Genomic DNA, 10,773 nt, shown 5'->3' with positions numbered 1-10,773 from the left:
CTGATGGAAATCAGCTTTCAGCAAAGCTGCTGAGCTCCCTGCTGCTCAAAATGCTTGCCTAGATGTTAATAATGATGTTGTTCCATAGCTGAACAGATTCAAACAGCGGGAAATACACCCACCTTCTTCAGAGGTGGCTAAATAAGCATATTTTATTTAATAAAATGTCATAACACTCTTCTGGCGTTAGGCCTGTTCCTGGTGTCCCCTGTGCTGGTTCCTGTGTCTCTGTTGGGTACAGGGCTGCCTGGTGCTGATATTGGCAGGCAAATTTTTTTTTTTTTTTTTTTTTTTTTTTTTTTTTTTAACGAGGAACCAACATTTTTGACTGAGGATTTTGGCTCCGCTCTGTGACTGCAATCAGCCAGTGACAGTTGAAGACTATGACATTAAAAATATATTTTTTAACTACAGTTAATTGATCCTCATGGGAAATTAGCATGCAGTGGGCTGTTTGCTCTCTGTTTATCACTCTGCTGTGCTGAATGAGCTTGGCTGTGCTGTCTGCTCCTGTATTTCCACTGCCATCCATGAATCCCCCCGTGCCTCGGTGGTGCCAGGCTTGGATTTCAGAAGGCAGAGGCTGAACCCCAAGCTGGGACAGGCAGCACCCAGGTGCCCCTGGAGGACTGCTGGATGGTTTCAGACATTCTGTGGGTGCTCTGCTCCAGTCTCCATCCCCATTTTTTCTTTCTGCTGCTTTCCCTGCCCTGCCCTGCCGTGGCTCCAGCTGGGAAGCCAGGCCCATGTGTGTGTCTCCAGGCTGCACGTGGAAACTGGGCTCTCTGGGACTGACTGTGCCACAAACCAGGGGAGCCTGGCCCTGCCTGGCTGGCACACTCAGCAGGTGTTCAGTCTCCAGACCTCATTTCAGGCAGACAGAGATGAGAAGGGAGGGATGATTTTCTCTCCTCCCCAAGAGCCAGCGGTGCTGCTGCATTGGCAAAGCTGCAGACCCGGCGTGGGCAGCTGTGCTGACCTGCAGGGATGCTCCCTCCCAGGATATCTGAGGCTGGCTCCAGCTGCAGGGATGGAATGGGCTGAAAGGATGCTTTAGAGGCACTGAAGAAATGCTGAGACAATCTGCTGGAAGCTCGGGGGTGGTGGGGCTGTGCCACAGCTGAGCTGACCGCTTCAGCTCTCCTCCGAGCCACTCTATTTATTTCTTGCAGAAGCAGCTCAATTTTTCCTAACTGCCCTGTGTGAAAGGCTCATTATTTTCTGCTGGTGTTGTTATTCTCCAAGGCTACACAGCATCTCTGAGGCAGAAATGCAGCCCTAGGAAGGAGCTGAGCCATCTTGGCTCCATTTTCCCATCCGTGCAGACACCTTTGCCCTCAGCAGCGATGGGGAGATGTCCCGTTGACAGAGGGATGTAATCAGGGTTAGAAATGGAATAACTGGGCACAAAGAGCTAATTAATGTGTAGATGTGCTCTAGTTAATTGGGGAGACCATAAGCACCACTCTAGACAGTTAAGGGGAGGTGGTTTGCTCCTTTCCATCTGACACATGAGGAGCAGAGCGAGAAGTTCTCAGCCTTGTGCTCCAGTAAAGAGGTCAGCTCTTCCATTTCCAGGTTGACCACACTCTCCAACCTCCAGCCATGCAAACACTTGTTAAAATGACTCCTTGTGCTCCCATTTAAGTTGTTTTAACTGCACAAATTACTTCTGTGTAGCGCTCAAAATTACAGGCAGTGGCTACTTGGAGAGCAGAGGATCTGTGCAGCAGGCTGGGGAATTCTGAGTATTTCTTGGAAGGAAAAGGCAGGGCAGTGGTGCCCTATTAAAGCTGTTCCAGAATAAATCCAGCACTGAGAGGAACCACTTCAATCCACATGCTTCCTGAGGAAGGTTTTCCTTTCATGGCCACCACATTGGGATGCTCCAGCAAAAACCATCTCAGGGCTGCTCCGGGCAGCATCCGCCTTTCACAGGATGCTCCAGGCTGCTTTGCCCTGCTTGGCTGCTCCAAAATCACCAATTGTTTTAACTGCACAAATGACTTCTGTAGGTCAAAATTACAGGATTCTGCTCCTCTGCTCTGGAGAGACCCCGCCTGCAGGGCTGCATCCAGCTCTGGGAACACCAGAGCAGGAAGGAGCTGGGCTTGCTGCAGTGAGGAGAGCTGGTTGTCCAGCTTGGAGAAGAAAAGGCTCTGGGGAGACTTTGCAGCACTTTCCAGTACCTAAAGGAGACCAAAAAAAAAAAAGCTGGAGAGGGTTTTTTGGGTTTTTTTTTGCAAGAGCCTGTAGTGAAAGGACAACAGGTGATGGCTTTAGGCTGACAGAGCTTTGGTTTTGGTTTTGGTTTTGGTTTTGGTTTTGGTTTTGGTTTTGGTTTTGGTTTTGGTTAGATGTTGGGAAGAAATTCTTCACTGTGAGGCTGGTGAGGCACTGGCACAGGTTGTCCAGAGAAGTTCTGGATGCCCCATCCCTGGAAGTGCTCAAAGTTACATTGGATGGGCTTTGAGCAAGCTCCTCTGGGGGAGGGTGTCCCTGCCCATGGCAGGGGGGTTGGAACTGGGTGATCTTTAGTGTCCCTTCCAACACAAACCATTCTGTGATGATTCTGTAACAGATTGCTTTCCTAAAGTAATTGAGAAAACTGCCCCTGCTATGATGCACATATTCAGGGGGCAGTGGTTCTGAAGAATTCCTGAAGAATTCCTGCAGAGGGGTTGCTTGCTGTGCATGGGGGCAGTTTGGGCAGTTTGGCACAGAGAAAGATGGATCCCTGCCTTCCTCTGAGCTGGCCTTATCACATCGAAACAAGGGGCCAGAGAATGAGGTTTATGGCTGGTGAGTCTGAAACAAATCAAAGGAAAGAATATTTGTCTAGTTAATTGGGGAGGGAAGATGCCAAATATTCCATGTGGGAGCCCAGGGGTCAGGGTGTTGCTGTGCTCTGAGTCGGAGTGGCCCATCCTGATGGGCAGGGACTGATGGCAACCGCAGGGAATGGGCCTAAAGTCACAGATATTGGATCAGAATTTAATAAAACCTCCACAATTTATTGTACAGCTCAGTGGGACTGAGGTGGGAACAAAATCTGCAGCCTGCTGTAGGGACATCCAGCTGCACTGCACTGCTGAGCTCCTGCCTTCCCTGTCCCTTCCCAGCCCCTTCCCCACCCCACCTCCCTCCTGCAGCTGATGCTGGCTGTAGAAAAGGCCAGGATTTCAGAGACAAGACAGAAAAATGCTCTTTCATTTCCTTCCTCCTGTGTTTGCTCCCTCACCTGTCTCTCTGACCTCCTGAGCCAGAATTCAGCACCTCTCACCTCCCCTTCCCACCCCTCCCCTGATTTTTGTCATTTGGGTTTTCCCTGGGCATTTTCCTACTCCTTGGGATGCAGAATTTCCTGCTAGGGGCATCCCTTGAATATATACATGTACACATATATACATATGCATACATATATATATACATATACAGAAATATATAAATATATTTAAAATATGTAAATATATATATTATATATATATATATATATAAAATATAAAGGCTGACAGGGGAGATGAGAAGCATGGAAGTCGTGTGAGGGGTTGGGATGGAGGTGCTGGAGGGAATCCCCTCTCCTTGCGCATCTTGCTGCAGGAGCAGCAGGAACTCCTGTGCAAGCTGAGCCAGGCTGGAAGAAACATGGTCGTGTCTATTTTAGGATTTTTTTGTGCTGCTGCTCCTCACCACCCTGTCCAAACCCATCCCTTTAATGGATGCTGCCCCAGAGGAAGAACATACATCCTCCTGGGAGAGGGTGCTGTGCCCAAGAGCCTTTTTCCCAACCTAGAAATCGCTCCTATAAAAGATGTTCCCCCTCCCTGCCTCTCCTCAGGCACTCTGTGCCGCGGCCAGAGCAGCTCTGCTGCCAGCAAATTTGTCACCAGTCCCCCTCTCGCTTTTCCTGCTGGCTCCTGAGCAGCTCCCAGCACAACCAGGCAGTTCAGCATCCCAGAGGGGGCTGGGGGATGCTCTGGGATGGAGGGGACACTGGTGCTGGGAATAGGGCCATGGGGGAATTTGGGAGCTGAGTGGGTGCACAGAGTGGGGTCCCAGCAGCTCTGCAGCCACCAGGGTAAATCCCCTGCTTTTCCAGGCTCAGCCTCCTGGGATGCTCCCTCTGAGGATCACAGGGCCCTGTGGAGCCCAGCCCTGCAGTGGGGGCTGTGGGTTTGTCCTCATGGGCTCAGCATTCCTGGCTGTGTGAGGAGCATCCCTGCTGCTCCCATCCAGCCTGCCTTCCTGGTGGATTGTGCTGCCAGGTGCCCAACAGCACCACTGTGGGGTGAAATGGGGCAGGGAGGGTTCCCAGCTGGCTGCCCCATCTCCTGCCCATCCCTTGGCACGGTGCTGGGATCCCCAGGTGTCCCAGATTGCCATGCAAGATGTTTTCCATTCCCATCTGGATGGCAGATTATCTTTTGTCAAGTGGGCAGTTTGCCTTATCTCTCTCTCTGAGTGACCACATTCACACCTCCCTCGGGAGGGGACACTGCTGATAACAGACTATTGAATATCAGTGCATGGCTGATAAGAACTATAACATCCCATTGGGAGATGCTCCGCCCAGAGGGAGGAGCCAAGCATTCCTACCTGGATATAATCCAGAGGTTTTGAGACACAGCATGCTTTCTCCACTGGATTCCCCAGAGGAACAGCAGATCTCTCTTCTTCCACTGGATCTTCAGAGGAAGAATACATCCTTCTCTACAGATCCCCCTTGCTCCAGCAGAACCACACCTGACACTTCAGGAGGGCTGCAGCCACATTTCCAATGGGACTGCTACCAACACCCTGACCCACAGGGTGTCAGGTTGGGTTCTGACTCTGTCAGTGCTGTTCTACTGTACTGCATCGTTTATTTTATCCTTTTGGTTTTTTTCCTTTCCCTATTAAAGAACTGTTATTTCCTGCTCCCATATTTTTGCCTGAGAGCCCCTTAATTTAAAATTTAAAGCAATTTAGAGGGGTGGGGAGGGTTTATATTTCCCATTTCAGGGGTGGCTCCTGCCTTCCTCAGCAGACTCCTGTCTTTCCAAACCAAGACACCAGGGAACACCAGAGACCCCACCGACCCTCCCACCACTCAGAGGGGGAGACTTCCAGCTTTATTTAAAAACAGAAAATTCCCAATTCCCCTTACAAGTGACCAGGTGGGGAAGTGCCCATCTGCACCCAGTGCCGCTGGGACCAGCAGCAAAGCCAGGTCCTGTCTGCATGCTTGGCACCCAAGCTGTGCCTGGTGGTGCCTTTTTGGGGCTGCTGCTCTTCCTTGCATGCTCAGGGAGTGCACCAGGGTAGTTGGTGTCTGGAAGTTTGTGTTTCTTTCCCCTGAGGATGCCAGGGCCCTTTCACTGAACACCGAAGAGGTGACGGGGTCTCCTTCAAAAATAAATTCATTCCTTGGGTGCTCGGGGTGTAGGCAGAGAGCAGGGGGGCCGCTGGAAATCTGCACAAGCCCAGCACCAGGGAATCGTGTATTAAGACAATAAAGGTTTTAAATGAGCCCTCTGAGGGCTCTCTGGCAGCTGAAGCTCGGAGGAAGCCCTGGGTCACTGGGGGAAGCCTTGGGGGCAGCTCCAGGCTGTGGTTCCTGTGTCACTCATGGGCAGGGCTGGGGGTGACAGGGCACCCCCGCACCTGGGAACCCCCTCAGCTGCATCCTTCTGCGCAGAAATGGGATTGGAACAGGCTGATCCTCACTGTGGGAAGGAGAAGGGAACATCTCACTGCATCAAACCCTCTCAGCTCCCTTCTGGCGCCTCCTGCCCAGCAGGCTGGGTGAAACCACGCAGCTGCAATGCCTTCTCTCTCACTTGTGCCTGGATTTCTTTTAAAGGAAGATCCCTTCCTTTAGCTTTTCATCCCCTCTCAGCTGGGCTGGGACTCTCCTGCTGCAAGTTGCTGTCAGGAGCAGCCCCCTTTGCCTTCTGCTCTCCCAACAAAGCACGGCCAAGTATTTGCATGAGGGCAGCTTTAATGAGCTGCTTTCCTGACAGTGTAAATAATCTTGTCATCTTCCTGACAAATTAGTGCTTAAGCCCCCTCCCACACCTCTTTCTAACTGGCTAAAGTGTTCCCCATTATTGCTTTGGGGCTTATTAATATTTTGGAGTGCAGCAGTGGCACTGGGAGGATGCCAGGAGGTTGTGGTTGTGTGAATTAATGGTCCTTTGCCTGTCAGGGTGTTGGAGCCTTAGGTTTGGGATGTGGGTGATTTAAATAATTCCCATGGATTCCTCAGCTCCCCTTGTCACATGCATGGGGACAGGAGGAATCACACATGCAGGCACGATTAACTAATGAGCTGTCTAACGAAGTGCCTCTGACTGCAGGCACTAACCATCCACTGCCAAACAGATCAGGGAGGGAAAAAAACGGGGGAAAAAAGGCATAATCCCATGTCAGGGTTCCCTGATGTGTCACCCTGCCTGTGGTGACACAGGCTGCTCCCACCCCACGTGCGAGGGATGCTCCCTCCTGACAGGGACAGGTTTATTTAACCAGCCCAAATGAAATCCTCTCCTTGAGCAGCCTTGAGCTGGGGGCTGCCAGCTACACAGCCCAGCAGGAACCCGAAACGAACAGCCCGCGGAATGAGGAGAAATTTAATGAAAGCAAAAAAAAAACCCAGAATTTTTCATGTCTGCACACGTAAAACAGCGATTATCACACAGAGGCTCTGACCACACACCTTTCCAATGTGCAGAAGTCGCTCCCTGTCTCTGGAGCTGCGTTTGCCAGGGGCTGCAGGGCCAGGAAACAAATGCAGCTCTGCTTCCTAACGCAGCTAAATCCCAAACTTTCCACGGGAGCAGGAAAAGCACTGCCTGCAGCTGGCTGAGAAGCTGTGCAGGGTCAGCAGTGCCGCTGGGGGATGTGGAATGTCACCTGTGGGATGCAGGGAACTGCCCCAGGCTCCTCCCAGATCGCTCCAAGGAATTAGAAGCCTCTCCTGGGGCTCCAGCCTTCCTGCCCCTCGGGTTGGGACTGAGTTTTTTATCCCAACGTGACGTTTCTCAATCCCCAAGGAGCCAGCCTGTCTCCCTGTTTTTCTCCTGGAGGAAAGGGTTGGAACGAGGGTGTCCCTCCAGGCACACAGAGGAGCAGAGGCACTGCTGCTGCTCCCTGGGCTGCTGGGAGGGGTTTTGTGCTGATCTGGGGTGTGGATGTGCATCCTGGAGTGTCGGAACTCAGCACATCCCTCCGGATGTCCAGAGATGCTGAGGACCCTGCCGGGGGCTCAGAGACCCTGGCACGCAGCCCAAAACACCTGGGGATTTGATTTTGACCCCTGGAGCAAGTTGCCACCTTTGTATGAGGACCTGAAAGTCACAGAGGTTTAAATAGCATAAAAATAAAATTATCACAGGGTGAAAATGTAGATTTTAGGATTTTTGGTATGGGGGTTATGGGGACAAGATGGAGGAACTTGGGCGTGTCCAACCTTTCTTCTTCTTCTTCTTCTTCTTCTTCTTCTTCTTCTTCTTCTTCTTCTTCTTCTTCTTCTTCTTCTTCTTCTTCTTCTTCTTCTTCTTCTTCTTCTTCTTCTTCTTCTTCTTCTTCTTCTTCTTCTTCTTCTTCTTCTTCTTCTTCTTCTCCTTCTTCTTCTTCTTCTTGGTCTCCATTTTCTGCAGTGATGCTAGCACTTTGGGATTGGTTTAGAATAGAAGTGCACTGTCTAACACAGGTGATAGGTGTTGGGAATTAAGAGTAAATATGTTATATGTAGTTTGTAGTATAAAAGAGCAACACCGCCTCGGGGGCGGTCAGAGTGCCTGTGGCTGCCTTGCTGAGCAGATCTCAGCTGAGCAGAAAGAAAATTTTGTAGATAAGAATTAATAAACAACCTCAAGACTAAAAACTGAAGAGCTCTGACTCCTTCTTCAGCCATATGGGCCGAAACAGAGACATCCTACAGACCTCAGGGCAGCAATGAACAGCCAGCCCCCCGAGACTGGAGAGTTTGATCCACCTGTGTTCTGGGGTGAAGCGCCATTCCCAAATCCATGAGACATCAAATGGGATTTTTGCTGTGGATTCTTGTGGTCTCTAGTTGGTCGCAGTGACCCCGAGATAAGTTAGAAAGTCTCTTTTCCCAGCCTGGTGCTTGAAGAAGCAGTCAGAGCTCTTCAGTTCTCGGTCTCAAGGTTGTTTATTGTTCCTTATCTATAAAATTTTTTCTCCTGTCCAGCTGAGATCCGCTCAGCAGGACAGTCAGAGGCACTCTGCCTGTCCCTGGGGTGGTGTTATCTTTTTATACTAAAAACTACATGTACAATATTTACAATTACTTTCCAATACCTATCACCTATGTTAGACAGTGAGCTTCTACTCTAAACCAATCTAAAAGTGCCAACATCACTGCAGAAGATGGAGGCCAAGAAGAAGAAGGAGAAAGGCTGGACACACCCAGATTCTTCCATCTTGCCCCCTGAACCCCCATTCTGAAAACCCCAAAATCTATTTTTCACTCTGTGATAAATTCACTATCATTCTACTTAAACCTTCTTAACTTGCAATTCTTCATACAAGGTTGGTAATTGTTTTTTCCAAGGGTTAAATCAAAGGCCAAGGTCTCTGAGCCCCCTGGGCAGGGTCTGGAGCCCTCCAGGGCAGCCAGAGGAATGTCCTGGCTTCTGTCAGTGCTGTGGGCTGTGAGTTCCCCCCTCACTCCCTGTGTTCAGCCCCTTTCCCCAGGGGCTGTGCGGGGCCCAGCTCAGCCCGGGCTGGGATCTCTCCCTGAGCGTTTCCTCAGGAAGCGCTTTGGAGCGATGGTGCGGAAATTCTTTGTCTCCACTTCCTCCTTCTTTTCCTGCTCCCCCCCCTCCTGCAGCCACGTGTGCTGCCTGCTCCAGCAGCCTTGGCCTTCCATGTCTGCTGCTTTATGCTTTCTAAAGGATGGGAAGGGCTGGAATTTGATTGCCACTCGGCACGGTGTGGCTCTCCTGGTGCAGCACAGGGGCTTTCTCCAGGCTGATCCATCCTTCCCAAAGGCTGGGGTGATCCTTGCCCTGCTGGATGTCCTCCCACTTAGGTGCTGGGAGAGCAGAATGGGTTTGTGTGCAGCCTGGGGGCATCCCTTCTTCTTCTCCTCCTGGATAAATGGCTTTTTTCCCTCAAATAACAGGATGTGGGAGCTGCCGAAAATCCCGGTGTTTTCTGGCAGCATTGTCAGCAGCTGTTCCTGGGTGCTCCTGCCCTCGAAGGGACAGCAATTTGCCTGCTGGAAAGTGAATTTCTGCTACACAGAATGTGCCTGTGCAGGGAGGAGGCCAATGGTCGTGCCTGCAGTTTGGTTTGGTGGTCCTTGATCCAGAAGTTCCCACCGTGGCAGCAGAGACGCTGCTGGGACAAGGGCCAGCCCAGCTCCTCTGCCTGCAATCTCCTCCAGCACCCCAGAGGCTCCTGAGCTTCCAAAAGGGATGGGATGGGATCAGATGGGATGGGATAGGATGGCCCCATGGCAAAGGGATCTCACTGTGGCTTGGAAAACCCTGGGCAAGCTCTGCTCCCTGTTCCATCCCCCCAGCAGTGCCCATGGACATGCTGGTTCCCCCAGGGATTGCTGTTATTTTGGAGCTTCAAAGTCTTCTGCTGGGTTTTTTTTCCCTCCCTAAACATTTTTCCAGCACCTGCAGCCTCAACAGTTCTGTGGTTTAGGCCAGGAGCTGCTGAGACTCTTTCTGGCAGCCAAAAGAGCCCGTGGGCAGATTAGCACTGCCCTGGCCAGGTGTTTCTGTGATCCAGGATCATTTCCCATCTCTGTGATCCCAGATCATTTCCCATCTCTGTGATCTGTGTGCCACACCAGGGAAATCCAAGGGATGTTACAGGGTGTGAAAAACGCCAATCACTTGGTTTTAAAATTTTAAAAGTTTAATAGTAATAGAATGGTTATAAAAATTGTAATATAATTAGAGTAATAAAAATTTGGACAATTTGGATTAGGACAATACGAGACAATAGAAACAAAGAGTTATGGACAGTCCGTGTACCTCTTTCTGGGCAAAATAAGCCCGAAAAAGGACCCACGTTAACAGAGGATTAACCCTTAAAAGCAACAGCCTGTTGCATATTCATACACCTCATCCATGATGCATAAATTCCATTCAAACACAGGATTCTGTCTGATCAGTGTCAGCTTCTTCCTCTGAATCCTGAGGTGTCTTCAGGGCTGAGAAGGTGGGAAGAAGTTCGTTTCTCCTGATAATGGAGCAATAAATTCTCTTTCTCTGAAGGATTTGGGTGTCCTGTTGCTGCTATCTGGTGTGAGTACCTCATTCCTTTCTTTAAAAAACATCCCACATACATAGTTTCTATTTTAACATTATGTTATAACCCAAAACTATATTTAACACACTACTTAAGAAAATTAACATGGCATAACTTTCTAACATAACACATATAATATTCATTTTAATAGTTGCGAAAAGCCAATCACAAAACTCGCATTTTTCACACAGGGGAATGGGGGTGGATAAACTGCAACGCCAGGAGTGGAAATCTGCTGCCTCCTCCCACCTGAGCTCCGCACAGACCCCGCGGGGCTCCCATCCCTCTGCCATGCCGCCTCTGCATCCCGCAGCGCCCATCCCCTGTCCCAGAGCATCAGAGCAGGGCAGGGATGCCCAGGATCTCCCGCTGACCCCGGGCGGGTCCCGCTGGGAATCTGAAACCCAAATCCCAGCTCTGCAACCACAGCCCCCCCTAACGGCCCCATCCCAGCAGCTCCCGGAGCCACGCCGGGGGTCCGGGGGGGCGAACCCC

The sequence above is a fragment of the Geospiza fortis genome, unplaced genomic scaffold, assembly GCF_000277835.1.
Source record: "Geospiza fortis unplaced genomic scaffold, GeoFor_1.0 scaffold88, whole genome shotgun sequence".
NCBI classification, from domain to species: domain Eukaryota; kingdom Metazoa; phylum Chordata; class Aves; order Passeriformes; family Thraupidae; genus Geospiza; species Geospiza fortis.
Note: the sequence above shows the minus strand (reverse complement) of the source record.